The following is a 19,420-nucleotide window of genomic DNA, read 5'->3' as shown; positions in this document are numbered from 1 at the left end:
CAGACTTTCATTAATGACAGATATAAGGCAGTGCATGTGAAGAACACACACAGAGGGTCACAGCTACTTGTCACAGCTAGTCTCGCTCCCCACCCCACCTACCTTCCTTCCCTCGTATCTTTCTCTCCATTCACCGTCTGCCTCTCTCCACCTTGTACAAAACCCTAGTAACACTTTACTTGTATTGTGCATAATGTGTTTATGAGAGTGTAACAACACTATGTAAAAGCAAGTGTGCAGAAGTAGCTGCTTGTCTTGACATTGTTGTTTGCTTGCATTTTACATTTACTTACTGATATAAAAGGATTTTTCACTGTCTACTTAGACTTTTCCTAGTTGCACATTTAAATAAGGCCACCCGAAAGTAAAGTGTTACCAAGACAATCCCTGAGGCAAGAGCTTTGAGAGCTATAATGCCTACACACTATCATCCCCAGTTAGAAACAAGGGGATTTATCAGGGAAGGCTCTGCCTCGGCTGGGGCTATAGGGGGACCAAATTACAGCCCCAGTGTCTGGTTGGAGGCGGAGAAGGAAATAGATGGGTCTAGATATAATGGTGATGGCCCCTGGGTAGTTCTCCTGTGAGGGAGAAGGGGGAGATTAGAGTGGAGGTGTGAGCTCACAGTAAGATTACATTTTCCCTCTTTTTAATGGATAAGTGCTTCTCTTTTTTTTTCTTCTTATTTCACTCCCACTATTCTGCTTCTGTTTCACAGTGTTCCATCTCTCTCTGCCCTCCATCACCACACACACACACACACACACACACACACACACACACACACACACACATATACACACACATACACTTAGAAAAGCATACACATGCACGTCCACATGCACATATGCATGCACACCAAACACACACTTCTCTTCTCTCCCTCTGTCACCCTCTCCCTCCGTCCTCCCTCACTTGATCCTTACACCTACGTGCTACAGATGGTTTCATTTTATAAGAGATAAAACCACATTTGGTGGAACTGATTAAACAGAGGGAACAACATCCCCATCTGCCATTTATTCCAATCTGAAATTGCTTGGGCAGATGCTGACATCTTTGGAGATGATTGATTCACCCCGTCTGGCCAGAGAGGAGTGGAGAGGAGAGCGGAGCTGGATACTCCCTGGGGCTGGAGCTTCCTGCCGCCCTGCCATGGCACCACCACAGTGTCACTTCACCAGTGATGGAGCCGACCCCGCCCCCAGCCCCCCATCTCTTGTCTCCAGCAAGCTGCTGCAATCAGCACAGGCTCTGATTGGACTTGGGCAGGTGAGCGCAGTACACTTTAATCATGGGGCCAGTACATGCCAGATCATACCCTCTTTATCGGTGCTTGGTGACAGAGAGGGAGGATGGTCTGTGTTTGTGTGTTTGGGGGTGCATGAAAAGGTTGGTTCACCCAAATAACAAATAAACATATTTTCTCACTTACCTCTATCTAGCCGTGCAGATTGTTTGGGTTTTATTTGCTTGGATTTCAGATCTTTCTCACACAATGTGGAATACAATGGAGGCGATTTGTGACACTCTCGGCACTGAGAAATTACATTCAAACAAGAGTCTACAGCCGTGCTAGCAGCTCTGTGAGGCGGTCTTTAAGCACAGTGCTGCTTTAAGGTGAATGCCAATGTCAGCGTGCTAACAATAAAATGCTACCATGCTGATGTTTAGTAGCATGTATAATGTTTACCATGTTTACTGTCTTAGTTTAGCATTTTTGCAGGCTAACATTTCATGATTAGCACTGAACACAAAGTACAGCTGAGGTTGATGGGAATGTCATTCATTTGTATGTATTTGTATCATAAACCAGTATTGGACACATTCAAATTTTGACCTCATGATGGTGCAAGATGAAATAGCCAGGTGATCAACAAAGTTCTATATATAGTCAAATAGTTGTTGAGATATTTAATTGTGGAACAAATTGGTGGACTGACAGACCGACTCTCCTGCCAACATCGCCGCACATACTGTAGGGCCATGCCTCTAATCTGGATACCCACACGCCTTTCTATTTAGGCTTTTTCATTTGAACTACTTTCAACAAAAGAGCAATCCACTACTATCTCCTAGGAATGTGCCGGACTATTGTAACCTTTGAACAAATAATCAAGGCTCTTTTAACATCATCCTGTTTGTGAACTTTCCTGATGGTGCGGCGCGTGAACTTGAGTTGTTGGCGTGCTCTGTACCTCTATGGCCATGTCATAACAGTTGATGGAAAAGAATACCAATGGGTCCCTGATGATTAGATATTCCCCTCAACCTTCATCTAATCAACATTTATAGTGTCCTGCCTGTGGAATTACACTGCCCTCCACTCAATCCACTCTGCGTCATCACTTGTAAACACTCAAGCATTTTAAGATGGAAAACTCTTCCTGCAAAAGTGCCATCAAAGCCAGCGGTGTGTGAGTTTGAGTGTGCGCTCAAATGCGCGTAGTCTCATAAAAACTGCTGAGCTGGGCTCTTCAATGCAATCAGGCACCGGTCGCAGCTCATATACTTGTTTGATGATAACTGAAGATGGAGGGAGAGTGATGGAGCTCTCCAAGGGACCGCAGTGATAATTTAGCTCGGGGAGTGGGTGTGAATCATGGTGAAGGCACAGGGGGGCTGGAGGTGGTGGATGAATCATTAGGGTGGGGGCAGGAGGGGGATGGATAGAATGAAAAGAGGGTTGAGTCCTCGGGGACTTAGATCCATCAGACAGCACTGCTGTGGCCTCGACTGCAGCATCGACCTGTAGGACTGCAGCCCAAACCTGTCCATCTTTTTTTCTCGTCTCTCTCTCCCCTTTGCAAACTGTTGATCTCACTATTCCTATCACTGTGATTCATAGCGGTCTCTCTTTCCCTATTTCTCCTTTCCCTCTATCATGAGGCATGTCATTCCACATCAGAGGCCTCATCTCTCCCTTCTCCATGTCTCTCGTAAACCTCTTGAAGTATGACTGTGCCTGAGAATGGCAAATGAATTCCCAATCTGAATGCATACTCTCACCCTCTCTGCTGCCCTCCATCTCCCGCCTCAGGCTACTCATTCTACCTCTCCTCCCCTCTATCCTCCTCTCCTCCGCTCCCCCCTCCCCACACTCATGGCAATCTCTGATGGGATTCAGAGCAAATTGCTCACCCCTGGGAAAAAAAGCCACAGAATAACATAAAAGGACGAAAGTGAATTGTTTCAGTTAGCTGACTGCCATTTTGCATGACGACATGGCGAACAGTGTGCTCTCCAAAACATAGCCCTAGACTGCCCTACTTCTCCCAGTGCAATAATCCATTACCAGCAACATCCACGCCTTTTCAAGAGTTTCAGCTCCCCAAGGCTTTGACTTTGGACATGCAGAGGTTAGAGGAAAACAACCTGAAAACAGCCTTATCTCTCAACACACGAATGTTTGTTAAGGCTCCCCATTAAGTCTCCCCCTGAATTTGCATATTAATTGCATTTTGGCTCTCCTTTCCTGCTTTAAGGCTGCTGTTTATAGGTGCTTTATTTCTTTGAGAAGACACAGACGTCCGCGGGGAGCTCACCTGCAACGGAGGACAAGAATTGAATTCCGCAGGAAATTGCTTTAACTTGAGTGTAATCGAATTTGCACCCACACACACCTTGACTCAAAGACCTGGAGGTCACGAATGCATGCGCGTCTGCGTGTACAGTACATAAAAATCCACAAATCCACACACACTGCTTACTTAACACTCTACACACACACACACACACACACACACACACACACACACAGAAAGAAAGTTGTCTAAAATAACCTGAAGACATGAATACTACTACAATGTGGTAACGCAGACGGATATTACTTTCAAGCTCTCTGCCTCACACGTCTTACATATTTTTCCATCCCTTTCCTGTTTTTTTTCTTTCTTGTGAATTGTGTTCAACGATTAGACATCAGAGCAGGGTTTGGCAGCTTTCTCAACAAATGTTTGAAAAGATGTGAAAGTTTTAATGACTGGATTGAGTAGGGGATAAAGGAACAGCTGGAGATTCTGTAATGTAGTGGCTATTCTCATATAGGAGAGGTACACTCAAGCTGTCTCATTTGAAAACCGGCACTGCAGCTTTATCCATACTTAAGAAAAACAGGTGAGCGTTCTCTTGTCCCTGTCGCAGAAACAATGTGACCGTATGGGACTTATTTGAATATGAAGTACTGAATGGCACTCTATCTGTGTGGTATCACATTATACAGAGTGGGCCTATTTATTATTTTCAAGATAATAGTTTCATTTCACATATTATGACATACATGGATTTTTTCCACAAGCTTAGTTTCACTGATAGCATGCCATTTAATAGAAATGCCAGACAGTGACTGTTATAACTGAAGTAGTCATCATTTTGATTATCATCCATTGCCAGTAACAATGTTTGTGATGATCTGTATCTTGAACATAACTATTATACTCCTTGGATGCAACTAAATTCCACCACTGGAGACTTGATTTTATGGTAATGGTCCTTCATTCAACTGAAAATCGAATGATATGCACTCAACCCATCGGAGTAACTCAGTTCCGGGGCATTGATTTTCTTTGTGTTGCAGATTGATCTGTAGCCTGTTTGAGCTCAATATGTCACGGCCTCTCCACAAAAGGGCCACAATACAAAACAGATGCATGAACACGCACTAGAATAGAATAGAAAAGGGTTTTGAGTGGACCAAATATCATGAAAAATATTCTACTCAATGCATCTTTCAGCACGTATGACGGATTACTTACACATATTCTAAATGAACTACAGCATGAATAACGCTAATGATGATTTCATAGATGCCACTGGATCCCCATTTGGACTCTTAACGTGATCATTAATGTGCAGCTATGCCACTGGCCCTAATGCCTCTGCCCTCTTCGCTCTAGTGTGAATAATATGTGAGCGGTTGCCTGGGAGAACAGAGCTCATTATGGCTCCTATTGCAGTGGACCACTCCCCAGATCTCCCTATAGCAGCATCATCTCCCTTCACTCATTGGACCACAGCCCCCTAAGGCAGATCCATGTGCAGGCACACACACACACACTCACACACACAAACACGTGTGCACATATTAAACCCTTAGTCTTTCCATTAGGCCCTATACTGTAGCACTCCTCTCTTAACATGGTTGTCTGACTTCTCTGTCTCGTCTGCACTAATGCAAGCTGGGCACAGACACCTCCCGCCCCAAGCCTCCTCCCCTGGCATGTGTTTGAGAGAGAAAGAGATCCATGTCTCACTTCTGGAGCATTTTATCGATGAGGAAAAACAAACAAAGAACTGCACAGGGACCTCACAATGCAGTACATGTAATGCGCAAGAGCCCTGTAAGAGCATGCATGCTGGTGCACGTGCACGTGTGTGCACCCACATGTCTGCTTTGAGGAGGTTTCTATGTGATATGTGTGTATAATGTGTTCTAAGGGGTTCGGTAGGCGCACGATGGGACACATAGGGCTGCTCTCCCGCAGATGCAATTAGGCTAAATGGGATTATGCCTATCACATTTCAGACAGGCCGGCCCCACGGCCACCTGGGGGAGAGGGTGATAGGCGGAGGATGGGGGGGGGGGTGATGAAGAGGGATAGAGAAAGGGGAAAGGGGGTGGAGAGGTGGAGAGGATGCAGAGGAATATGGTCTCTTAGAGACAGCATCCAGGGTAGTTGTAATGCTGGCTGTAGCAGAGCACACTGATGCTATGCTGAAGGAGAAAACATGTCTCGCTTCTTAATACTGTTTTGAAAAGGTTTGTGACAATACAAAGTATGAAATTGGGTCCGTATCAGATAATTCAACACCCTTTTTCCCCTGCATATTGTGTCATTTTATGTTGTTTTTGATGTGACGTACTATAGTGAACCCCCTCTCTGATATCAGGCTAAATGTCAGCATCAACAAAGAAATCGAGGGAGGGGAGGTTGACATTTTCACACCGGGTGATTGTGCCCATAGATTCTCCCATAAAAGCGTTACTCTATTGAACTGTGTGGTCACAGGGTGAAGGAAAGGACATGGTTGAAGAAAAGAGACAGTACACTTTGCTCAACCACTGATTTTTCAGAAGTAGCTTTATTTCTGAAGGGCTTGTATGCAATCGAAGGGCTGCATTCTTACAAATAGAAAACAATATATTTCTCTATGTTTTTAGTTGTGACAAAAGTATTTGTTTCTCCATGTCTCATAACATTCAAAACAGCAGATTATCCCACAGAATAACATACAAGTAAATTGCAACTGGTTTCAGTACAGAAGTAATAGATTTTTGTTGTAGCTGGTACCAGCCAATCTTAAACTTGAACCTGTGCAGATTCTTGGGAAATTCATGGAAAATTTGTCAGGTCATTATCTTTACATGACAACATTAGAAAACAGGCAATCACCGTCCCTGGTTTCTACCTTAAGTGTGAGCTCAAAATGGCCTCTGACAGAAATGAAAGGTCAAGGGACTGAAGGTTTAATTATGTGCATGTAAAACATGTATAACTCCCTTGTATTGTAAACTGTATCGCAACTCTCTCTCACACACACACACACACACACACTGAGCAGTAAGACATTTGGGCCAATGGTGGACCTTCCTCACCTACATGCACCTCCTTGGCAGGAGCAGAGCAGAGCGGGGCACAGTGCCGCCATCCTTCCAGTCTCCCACGTTCGCTCTCACATTAATCAAAAGGGATGTGGTGGTTCCCAGCTCACCTCGCAGTCCCCTGGTGCCAGCTGTGTTTGGGACGGGCCCTGTTGGCCTGCCTGCCCCTAATCACACACTGTCATTGTTCCTTCGGCCTTGTAAACACAGAGCCTGCTACAGCTGATCAAATCCAGGGTCATATATGCTCAGACTCTCATGCACAGATGCATGCATGCATATATAGACCTGCGCAAACACAATTTGATATGTTTCTATGCATATAAATTCATATTCTCAGAGCCCAAAATGCACACATTTCTTACTTGTGTGAATCAGACAGTCTTTTCTTATTTTGGGATGTCCAGCTTATATAGCTATTCAGAACTGAAATTAATTCTGGAACCGTAAAGGGTCAACTAATAAAAAAAAAAAAAAGAAAAATTTGGATTTTCACTCTTTGTGCCAAAATACATGCTGGTTCCCTCTGCCTCTGGGATGGATGCGTCATGAAAAGCCTATGTGAATGTGAACAGTGAGTGTGTGCATTTGTCATTGCGACCAAATAGCTGTCTGGGTACAACTGGACATCTTTTAATGATGAGGAATTAAACGTTCATGGTAGACCACTGAGAGAGACTACAATATGCTCCTGAACACAGGGGGACTGAGACTGGATTGGGGGGACTAAACTGGAGAGCTGTGATAGGATACGGCCCATTAATTATTGAATTTGCTGACGTTATGACAAATGGCGTTGTCCTAGCCCTTGCTGGTGCCTGTGACTTTTACAAGGCCAGCTGGACAGCGTCTCAGCATTTCTACTGTTAAACCCCATACGCAGATTTAAAGTCTGTGCTAATTTTTTTTTATTCTTCAGGCTAAGAGATGTTTTTCAGCCCACCTGCAATGTGGCAGAAGTTAGATTAAGTAGCTGGAGTAAAGTATCTCTAAGCTGGGGTCATTTACACTGTTGCCGAAACTGAAATCCTCCTTTAGAAGCTCCGTGCAGGTTTGCTGTTTTGGCAATGAGAGTTATTGAGTGAGGGTGCATGTAGGTGAGGCAGCAAGCAAGCCAGTGTGAGAGACAGTTACACCTCCGTGTCAGGGTTTTTTGCAATGTGAGGCCAGCAGAGAAAGAAAGGCAACAGTGTGCTGTGTTTGCACTGTGTGGGATGGCCTCCTGCTCTTGACGTGTATGTGGTCAACTGTGCCCTAAGGAGGCGTCGACTATGAATTATGGGCTAAAAACCCTGGAGGCTCTGGAGTATATATAAACCCTGCACGTTCTCCTATCCATGCCGTGAACACAAAACACTGAACCTGAAACAGTAAATAATTTGTGCCTTCACCGAAAACCTGAACTACTGTCCACTGTGTGCTTGCGTCTGTCTTTGTTTCTTCTTGTTCTTTGTCCGTGTCTCTGCCTGCCTCCAGTCTATTGTGAGCGATCTGTCATAGATGCATCATTTCATTGTTCATCTGTATCTGACTGCATGTAACCTTCAAACACCTCCAACACACCCAGTGAGAAAAGTGAAGAAAAAAAAAATGTGTAAAGCAAAATAAGAGGGAAAGAGAAAGCAAGTGAGAGAGAGAGCTCTCGAAGAACATGCTCTACTCCACACTGAATACAAATGGGTCTTGTTTGTCTAAAATAAGCCCCATTACAACTGTTAACCTTTAATAGCAACGATGTATCACCTGAAGAAGAAAAAACACACCGCTGTTCATCTTTATCAATACTTTTAACATCTTGCAAAAATGTGTCTCTATTGAATTGTGCAGGGCTAAAGTGTTACTAATTTAAATATCTAAATAACTGGGGGCTGCATACTGAATAATGACTTCTTTAATAGCACACTTAAGATTGACCAAACTGGAGCTAGAATAATAGCACCATTTATTAGTCAAACGTAGGGTGAGAAGTCACAGAGGGCAGCCTTGGTGTATTTGTCTCATGTGGTGTTTGCCTGTCTCAGAATAGAGTGACTGTCTGTGAGGGAGCCAGGGTTTGTAGGCCTTATTTCTTTGCTAGCTACACCACCGTTAATGGCCATCCCTGTAGATACAGCCTGCTGCCAGCTGCTGCTCTGGCCCTCTGGAAAAGAGGCTAGCAATTAGACCTTGCACTTAAAACAAGGTGAGTCAGGACCTTTTAATGGTGCACTATTTCTGCGCTCCCACACATGTGGCCGCTTAAATTTTCGCTGCGCCAGAGAACTTTGAGTACTCAGGCATGGAGGTTACTATGTCCAAATAACTGAGGTAGTGGGTGGCTCGGTAATGGTGCAGAATTGTTCTGCAGAAAAAGCTTTTTGTGAAAGTGTATATAATGTGCACTTTTACCTCCCACTGGAAGCCATTTGTTAATAGTCTTTTTCCAGCATTTCTAAAGCAACTACTGCTCTAATTTCAACACAGAAGTGTAATTTTTCCAGCCACTGCTTAAAATGAAGACCATACAGGGTACTCTGCTGGAATATGCTGTAGCTAATGTTTTGTCTAAGAGCTACAGTGCTACTGCTGCTGCATGTTAGCACTCAATAGAGCTCTCTGGCACTTTCTATCTGGAGGGGGTGAGGTTAACTTTGTAATTCTGTCCCGCCTCTCATCTCAGACCCTCAGATCAGATGGAGGGGAAAGGCTGCCTATGTTTAGACTGCTGCACCTTGTTTCCTTGGACCATACCCAGCTGACCTTGAGTCTATACGATGATGACCATAAACCAGTGAACACACTGACATGCATGCTCTCTCTGTCTATCTTTCTCTCTCTGTTAGACGCAGAGAACCATACACAAATATGCATATAATATGACGAGGTCGTACGAACATGAGCGAGGAAAGAAATGATTTGCTGTTGCACAAATAGAACTGTGTAAGCTGAAATAAGAGGGCTAATATCCCTGCTATTTTCTGCTGCGTTTAAAGAAAGAAATCTTATGAGTATAGAACCTCACATATGCCTATTTTCATCTACCTTTGATTTTCCTTTATGCTGTTGAAATGCTACTCTTTTTGTAAGAGTACATAACAGAGTGTGACAGCAAAATATTTTCCAGCAAAATATTTTTAAATACAGATGCTTTCAACCTCTGGGGAATGGGCTTATTCAAGGAGTGGCATTGAGTGAGAAAAAGAAGGCTAATGTTGACTTAGTGAAATCTACATGTTTGCCAGTTCCTTCCTCATGCTGCGAAATTCTATACCCCAGACCAGACTGAAAGAGATTCACAGTCATCCATACACTGTGACAGACGTAAAGGCCACTGGACCTAGACTCTGGCTGGATGGATCAGTCAGACTACCATCTGAGGAGGGGCTATACAACCATGATAAATGACCTGGCCAATCTAAATAGATTATCTTGGCGGCATCCTCCCCCGACCAGGTGCCAATGTGTAAAATGGACCAAGGATGTATAAACAGTACAGTCACTTGCTTTATACCGCCTATTCATGGCAACATTTACAAAGAGCAATGAATAGTAGATTCAGTTGTAAATGGTTTAGTTAAGTTGGTTTTAATCTTGTGACAACTGATTTTTAATTTTCTTGTTTGTTTTTTCAAGTCTGATCAACCATTTTTAAAGTGGCAACATGCCTTTTTCGCTATATTATATACGCTATATTTTAAGCAAAGTTAAATGCCAGCATTGTTTTTTCTGCCAGGTCAAAAAAAAAACTTCGATATGCAGGTAATGATGTCAGCTTGCATTTATGTGAGTGATCATGGATGCATATTGTGCACATGTGTGTCTGCAAAGAGCTCTCTGTCTATTGTTCTCCAAGAGATAAAGAGCATCCACTGCTCTGTAACAAACACATAAATATGCATTAATCTGTTCTGGTTGGGCGAATCTGAAGAACTGTCAAGCGTCAAATGTAAAGGTCATGCTTTGGTTGCTGTAAGGGGAAAATCCTGGAGACCCCGGTTAGGGCACTATTTGAATAAAGTATGCAAGGATTACAAGAAGTTACCTTCAGGGGTAAACACGACCCCTTCCCTCACTAGGGAATAGCTACCATTATGAATGTGTTCTGTCACCAGCGTCACCCTACTGCATCAAACTATGTCACACAGATCATGATAGTCAGCTGGTGGGCACTGGTATGGTTTTCTTTGAGAGTAGATGTTGTGCTTTCAAATGAATGAGACCAGTTATACTCAGACGCCGCAAATGCGTCACGAAATTCATCTCTTCTCTAATGCTTTTTACATAATTAGCACATTGTTTATTTATTAGGTGTATTACTGCAGTGAATAATATTGTGTATGGAAACAGTGTGCACAATGGATTACCTTCTGAATTTTGAACAAAGTGCCCCCCCTCCAACCCCCACCACTCTCTGTGTAGCATGACAGCCGAGCAGAACGTGGCAGGTGGAGGTCTTTGAGGCAGAGCGAGGGGTGACCTTGCCACTTTCTCTGTAGAATTGGTTTGGTTGGTAACGTGGCGCCAGGTCCCAGAAATGTGCTACAGCTCTATAGACAAGCCTGGTGAACAGAGGGCCAGTCCCAGCCCCAGCCTCATGCCCAGCCCCATGGCAGCAGATGCCACATGGCGGCCCCAGAGCCTTCAGCCGGCGAGGAGACGTAGGCGAGCGCCAGCCGGGTCACTGAAGCCCATGTCCATGTCATGCACAGAGAAGGCCTTCTCAGCAGGCAGGCAGGCAGCCTGCCGTCCTCTCCTGTCCCCCTTTCTTGGAGGCAGAGTGTAACAGCTCGTTTGCACGTGCTTTGTGTAGATTAAAGCAAGAGGCTGTCAGGAATAATTAAAAGTAATACAGCTTAGTGCTTTTTGGATTAGTGTCGTAGACAGTGATACTACTGTCTGGGTAAGTGTGTTTATTTATGTTTACTGTGTGTGTGTGACTGTATGTGCATCCATACGTGTGTACATATAGTATGTGTATATGCAACTTCAAATGGCTGTTCACAAAACACTGATATATGTACTTACATACGTGTTGAGAACTAATGATAATGTGTCTTGTTTTTAACCTTGTGTATATACTGTGTGTGTGTGTCTGAAAGAGAACACAACAAAGTCCTCTCATCCCATTAAGTCTGTTCCTCAATCAACTAAATGGTTGCTTGGGCAAAGTTAATTGCGATTGTTCAGTAACCCACGTAACACATGTAAAAAACATGATGCATAATTGACATGGTTTTGCTCGGTCATTTCAAGCATTAATCTGTCCTCCCACAACCATATAAATAACTCTTTGTTTACTCTCTTTTTGTTTACTCTCTATGAGCATTAAAAAAATAGGATTCTAAGATTCATGCTGAGTAAATTACCACAATAATGTTCTGTGGCATCATATCCATTGTCCATTTTATTCTCAGTAGCTGTTCATCAGTTTATCAAGCTAGCTTTATGTAATTTGCAAGCTACGTATAAACAGATTTTCAATGTTTCCTGCTTTAACAGTAGACCCTAGACTGCGAGTGTAAAACGTTCAGGTTAATTTGAGTCTTAGCAACAAACAGAAAAGCAATGTGCACCAGTGTACTATAAAAATTCAAATGTGTCTATCTGTTGTTATTATCTATCATTGTTACATTAGCTACTATAGCTAATAGTCTAGTTAGTCAACAAAAGTAAAATCTGATTTTACTTGTATCTTCAAGAGATTCTAAAAATATTTCATCATGTGTCGACATAAATATTTTGTTACAGCTCCGACTCTCTGTGGAAAGAGGGCTATGCCACTTAATGTTGTAAAGTAACTCCTATGTGTCTGCATCTACAGTATGTACAGTTGTATGATGATATGCATTAATGTTGGTCCACTCCACTCTGGATTTAGATGTCAAACTTTTCTTGGCAGAAACTGTTGGGAAAAAAACATGCAATTTAAAAAAAAAGTACTGTACTTTTAATAAACTAAATGGGGGAATGTAAAGGAAAACGGTTAGACCAAAAGGTCATTTAGCAGAAACACTGCTTGGATGTGGAAATTGGTGTGCAGCAAATTATGAATCAGCTGATGTTTATCTAAAAAATGCACTTGTGAATGCTTCACTTAGCAACAGTTATTAGGAGGTTCCACTGGACTCGGTCAATTTAGCCATTATTCAGAAAACATCTCTAGATGAGAGAACTTGGTTCTTTAAAATACCATTTCCTGTAACAGAATCTTAACTAGTGATCTTTAGCGGTCAGTTAATTTTAGCAAAGCTCTATGGTGATCTTTACTAGGGCAACACATTTTTTGGACAAAAGAAAGGTGCATATATTCCAATCCAGATTTGAGCTTGGCTGTTTAGTTTGAATATAAAATGTGGTCTCCCCCATTATAAAAGCATACAGGAGGATAAAAATGCACACCATAATGAAATTAGAGGGGACAAAATTACTATTTGGACTTGGTACAGTAATAGCATGATGAATTATGGCACATTTCCTTTAGGGGACATTGCTTGAGGAAATGTTATAAAACGCCCATGGGAACCGGCAGTCATCAATCACACATGGTGTGGTTGGGGGTGTTGTGGTGGCCCTGAGGACTTGGGTCTGCACAGCAGCCAGTAATCTACATGGTGACACCGAGCTCCAAGGCCTCTATGGGGCTGCCCGCTCTGTCGCCTGCAAAGAAAACAGATCAGGGGAGAGGGATCAAGGTTTGTTTTCTCCCTTTTCTAGGTCATTATTTATTATGTGAAATATCAATGTCCTTGGCTGCTGCATGGGATCTTCTTCCCCCCAATTGACAGATCTCATTATAAGATAAATGTGACAAAGATAGCTCATAATGCTTCAGAGAAATGTAACACCATTAGCAGGTCATTGTCATCGTTCTAATGTGTCCTTTTAAGCCGCTTAGTGAACTGGTGCTGAAGTGTGATACAGGGATTAACCTATCAGAGAGTTACTGCGGAGGAGTTGAGCCGCCATTGATGGAAATTTTTGGACGTGCGGCGATATCTTCCCAGGCGCTACGCAGAGTCATGGTGGAGCCTGATTCCTAAACACACAGAGGTTTCTTGGATACGGGGGAGGATGTCTGGAGGGTATAAGCAGGCACAGGGCTGGGGCTGGCAAGTATTTAGTGTACGAATCCCTTAGTGTTGCAGTGGAGGAAATGCTTTGCATCAAAACATATGGATCCATTTTTTTTACCATACGTGCCTGGGATTTATTTGTCATTTATTTTTATACAGAACCTGCAACAATTATCTTCATTACAGAAACACAGCAAGGACTGGTAGTTGCACGACAAACAACATAAATCTTAATATACTGGCAAACTACATCTCATTTTTAGGACAACCCTCTATTAAAGAATGTGCTTTTAATGAGTTGACAGAACTGATATACTGAGGTTGAGCGTCTGCCTCAATGAATTAATGAGTGAATTTCACATTTGAGTTGTGGAAATGACTTCAAAATGTGAATGACAGCAAATGCTTCCAGGGTTAAATGGTTATTTATGAAGCCATTGTTTAATTCTACCGTACAGTAGAACCATCTGCAGTCATGAGGATCGTTATCGTTCCGTCATTCATTGTACTTTTGGTGACTGCTAGCTGACACAGTTTCACTGATCAGTTTCACGACCTCATCAATCATTCTATTAACTCTCAGCATCGCATTAACATCATATTAAAGTGAGTGAGCAACACAAAGACGCGTGTTAATGATGATACAACACACACTAGCTGGCGTATTATCTATAGTGCACACAAATATGCCTGCACTTGACAAATATGCTGAGATGTCTTTGTGTTCCCATGTAAGTTCTGTTATTCTAGACACTATAATATTCTATTTACATGAAATAAATCTTAACACAAAAGGTTACAATGGGGATCATAAATGAGACAATTCAGTTTCATGGGAAAACTGATGTTTACTGTGTGTAGTGTGCCAGCCAAGTTTAATGGAGGTAAGACATTTCAGCCAAGCTTCACTATTGCATTTTCTCATTTCATGGCTCAGCAGGAATTATCAAAGCTTTTTTGATTACATTTTCATATGACCTTGATCTTAAAGGGCAGAGCAATCAATACAATAGCCATTATCATCCTGGTAATTGTAAGTGAAATAGTAATCATTTCTCGGGCCCCAGAATCTCTTTTAGCTTCTTATTTATTTATTGGGCATATGGAGGGAGAACGGGGCTGCTAGCCGAGATGGATGTGATGAATAGAGCCCCTGGATGCAAATTAAAATGTTTGTAATTAAACCCACTGATCATAATGGCTTTCTAGCTGCAGTCCTGATGGTTCTGGCTGCAACAGAAATGGATTTTAGTGGTAGAATCTTTAAAAAATCAAGACATAAAGTCTGCTTTTTAGCTCATGAATTGGGCTATTTTACGTATTTGTTTACATTTTTGGTATGTTGGCATTGCAATCCGAAAGCAGAATTGGTGTTCTGTAGCCATCTTGTTTACATTCAAACATAAGACAACATGTAAACCGGCAATGCACCAAATCACAACGCAGTAGTCAGGGTAATGGGACTATTTATTCAGCTTTGTTAGGAGAAGAGGTCATGTGATCAGGGGATAGTAATTATAGCATACGCTTAATTACATTAGCAACCTCCTGTCTTTTCATATTATCTCTGACGCAAAAAAACACAGAGAGATTTGATTATGTTAATAGGCAGCGTTTTATACATGGTAATGGAGGCCTAGTTCAAAGCCATTAGTGCTATGAGGAATATCCATTTGAGTGTCGGAGCTCTCGAACGCAGCTCGGCTCAAAGTGCACATTGTTTAATGGTATTGATCAACGGTCTAGCAAGCTCTGAGGCTTTTGCTCATTACTGTGTCTTATTCATGCTTTCTTGGGTAATGATGCCCACACAGCAATTACTGCCACAGCCATTTAGATGATCTAAGAGAGAAATCATAATCACAAAAAGATGGAGGAGAAACACAAGACAAAAGAATCATGTGTCATTATTATCTGAGAGAGGCGTATTGAGAGGAAACATGTCAAGATTTCAAGTACATTGACTTCAGAAAAATCTCCGTTAACTTCCATCAACCTCTCATAGTTGAATCTAGTGTACAGTCCTAAAACTTTGATTTTCCAAACATAAGAAAATAACCTTTTTATAGAGTGGGATAAGCTCATGTGGAAATATAGCAGATTTGTTCTTTTTCACTGCCCATTGGTTATCTTGTTTATTCTAATATTGCAACCACTAAAACTATTATGATAGTTATTTCTGCATGTTTAGCAAGACACTAAAGGATTTGTCTTAAGCATTTGTTGTCCCTTGAATTGCTTTTAGTGCAAACAGATGTGGACACAGCCTATGCAGACAGCCAATGCAATATTAACGGAAGCTCTTGCTATCCCTGTCCGTGTATATATACGACCCTTTAGGCTCTTTCATTGTGAAGCACTTATGCACATTTGCAATGTTGTACCCAACTTTATTGACAAAACCTTAAAAAAAACTTGTTTTCTGTAGTCTAATTTGTGTACTTTTGTTGTCTGTGATCTCAGAATTAATTTGTCTATTTGGCTACATTTTCTGCTCATAGACGCTCTATTAAACCAATCAAAGCAGTTTCTGAATCAACCTGGTTCCTCTCACATAGTCTTCTGTCTGTCTTGTTTTCCCATTCTGTCTTTCTTTCTCTCAATCTCCCCCGCCCTTTCCCCATCTCTCCCTATCAATGAGGCGGCAGACATCCCAGACCTGCTCAGTCAACTGCTTCAAGATTTATTCTTTGTAACAAATCTGCAACAGCTGGAGAGCCGGGGAATGCATGTAAACTTTGTGTGTGTAATTTGGTGACAAGTCAGGCTTAATCAAGCTCCCAGTGGCTGGATGAGAGGAGCGCAAGGGAGCGGCATATGGGGAGCTGAGTGGTGAACAGGCAGTGGGCAGGGAGGGAGACACAAAGCTCTGTTCATGTGCATTAACATGCTGTACAGTAGCAGTGGCAGGCACACAGACAGCCAGCAGCCAGCTAGCTCCATCCCTAGTCTGCCTAGACATGTGGACAGGTACTGTAGTGGCTGTATCCATATTGACAAATGTTTTTATTTTGTTAAGATCATATAGAACTGAATATTTCTCTGTTACACTTTATTCACACTTTATTCAGCCAAGGGATTTTTTTGCTTTGCGCCTCTTGACGATGTCTGTGCAGTTTGAGAAGCTCATACCTTATTTATTCTGGTGGTTATTTATTTTTAATGTTTTATATTGTTATTTTTTCTCTTTTAAAGTCATGATTATTGGAACCTTAAATACTTTTGTCATGTTTGTTCAGTGGGTGACTTGCATGTCTGGCTAACTACCTACAGTAGTAACTTAGCGTTACTTCCAAGGCCACTAGTTGACATATCATTATTTAATAATAGTTACGCTGTTTCAAGGGGTACAACAGGAACTACATTAGTTCCTGTTGTACTAATTAGTATCTTCAAAATGAATCATCAACTAGTGAGGTTTAAGAAGTCAGCTAGACGCATGTTTTCAACAAACTCATAGAGCAACAATAATGTGAGCTTAACTACCTAGCTAGCTACAGCTAATACAATCTGCCTATGACATTGTTGTCATTTAAGTTAAGTTAGTAAGTAAGTTTAAGTTAGAAATCATAAGATTGCTTTTTTCTGCCTCGGTCTGAAGTCAAAGATGTATTTATTTCAAAATTTACTATGATTTTAGAATAGTAAATCTGCCACCGTTATCATTATACTGCATTATGTGCGGTGTGAGAAAATAAATCTTGAAAGACAGTAACAGCAACAGTAACTAAGGGCTTAATATACAATCATTTGTGAAAATTGTGCAATTATGTGTCTTCCAAAAAGTATCTGGCAAATTAGTAGAATATGCCTACCTATGCATACCTATTTTGTAGGAGATAGGTTTGGTCCATCACATCATTCAGAATAGGTAGAGCAGCACCATAATCTGACCCGACACAACACAACATACATGGAAGCCATTGGAGAAGTCCTTGCTGCTGGTATGTTGTATGAGTGACACACACACACACACACACACACACACACACTCTATCTCTAACGAAGACACACACACACACATGCACAATGACCACACGCCCCAGAACTGGGCCACTCAGGGGGCTTAATGTCAATGACAGGGTCTGTAGCTGAACTGAACTGTACAGCTGGTCCCAGCTGCCCTGCGCAGTTGCAACACATGACCGAGAAAAGAAAAGAGGAAGAGATAGATAAATATGGAAAAGACAAGTGTAAAGATAAATGTAATAGATTAGAGAAAGTGACAAAAGAAAACAGTACAAGAATAAAAGCATATTAAAGACGATTCAAATGTTTGTGTGCTGGTGGGGAAGGCAGGCTAATGGGCGAGGTCGATGTCATATGGAGATGTCAGAGCAGTTTGGCAGAGAGAGAAAGAATAATAGGGAATAAAGGAAAGAGCTTCATATCGAGACCTCTCAACTTCAAAGTACCTATTGAAACATCAATCCACAACATTTCTGCACTGTCTCAGTTGGAAAAAAAGCTATTCTGTGTCGCCCATGGTTCAGGGCATTTCATAAGGCACTGCATTTTCTCTACCCTTGGAATAATTTATTTTCAATAGAAGAACCTTTGGCTGTATTCTGTACAGTATGTACAAAATGGCAGTAACCATGGTTACGCAATTAAATGGATTGAGACCCTTGGCTGGAGTTGATTGTTACAAAGGAAGACTGTGCATTACATTCTCTATTAACTTTGGAATGGCCATCATAAAAGTGAAGTGTTGAAACCTGGAAACATATGCATGAGAACACTATTTTATTTTATTTTTTAAATACAAGCAAGGCTTAAGTAGAAGATGAGGGAGGATGGCGTAAAGAGGAGTGAATTATGTGAATGTGGTGTGTGAGCTTGGGCGAATGTGCTTGTGTTTTGTCAAGATGCATTATAGTTTCTCTTCAGGAACACATGGCAAGGTATTTACCAAGCCATCTGCTAAAATCGCCTGGCTGAATTGAGCTGACGTCCAGTTGCTAAGGAAATGGATGCTTTTCAAAGAGGCCAGCCAGTGTTGCACACCTGTCAGTGTAAAAGGAGCCACTCTCTGTCACTCTCTGCCTCTGTCTTCATCTCTTTATGCTTGTGTGTCTGAAGCTCATCAGTCATATACTATAGAGTCAGATGTGATGAGTGTACCTACCTCAAAGAAAAACAATATTGTCTAGAGTTCTGTGATTTGGTGCTCCTGTGTGTATCTTTGCTTGTGTTGTATATTTCATGTGCAAACCTCTACTGTTGGTTGTGCTGACTTTTTGTCATTGATTTCTTCTTTAAATTACAGTAAAACTGCTAAAGCTTGTGATGATTAAAGCGGCCCAATGAGCGAGCTGATGTGGATCAGCTCTGTGAGAAGCATGACAAATCCTGGCTCAGAATTAAACGTGAAAAAAAGGAGCATGGTGCACTTCAGCACAGTTGGGCACGTCAACGAGCAGGTGGTTATGATTGCTTTAGTGTCACAATCCTACGGCCTGCAGCTAGACACTTTTCCCAGAAGAAGTTAATGCAGTTGGAGAAGTGTGTCCGGGGCTTATGATGAGTCTCCGAGAAAGTGGCTGCAGGGCAGGGCATGACCTTCGGAGAGAAGCTTTGTCATGTCGGCCTGAGTGCCACGTCCCTGTCTGGGTGACACCTATAGAGGTCATCGCAGGGGCAGACTTCTGGTCATAAATCAACAAGGTAACTTGGGACATGGTGTCCTTTTGGTCCCAGTTCGACTGTCCTGCTTGGGCCTTGCCCTAGATTCAGTTGGATAAATGATATCATAGAAGATGGAGGC

At 42.1% G+C, this 19,420-nt stretch overlaps 1 long non-coding RNA gene across 1 annotated transcript in view; it reads left to right on the top strand.

The window, feature by feature from the left end:
• LOC119910972 overlaps positions 1-19,420 on the top strand; it is an 89,309-nt gene that overhangs the window by 43,786 nt on the left and 26,103 nt on the right. The window contains exon 3 of the long non-coding RNA XR_005445729.1: positions 1,048-1,272. This is a non-coding gene — a long non-coding RNA (uncharacterized LOC119910972). The remainder of the gene's footprint in view (positions 1-1,047; positions 1,273-19,420) is intronic.

This window comes from Micropterus salmoides, unplaced genomic scaffold, assembly GCF_014851395.1.
Source record: "Micropterus salmoides isolate LMB-PRFRI ecotype aquatic unplaced genomic scaffold, ASM1485139v1 Ms_hic_scaffold_19, whole genome shotgun sequence".
In the NCBI taxonomy this organism is placed as follows: domain Eukaryota; kingdom Metazoa; phylum Chordata; class Actinopteri; order Centrarchiformes; family Centrarchidae; genus Micropterus; species Micropterus salmoides.
Note: the sequence above shows the minus strand (reverse complement) of the source record. Positions and strands in the feature narration are given on the sequence as shown.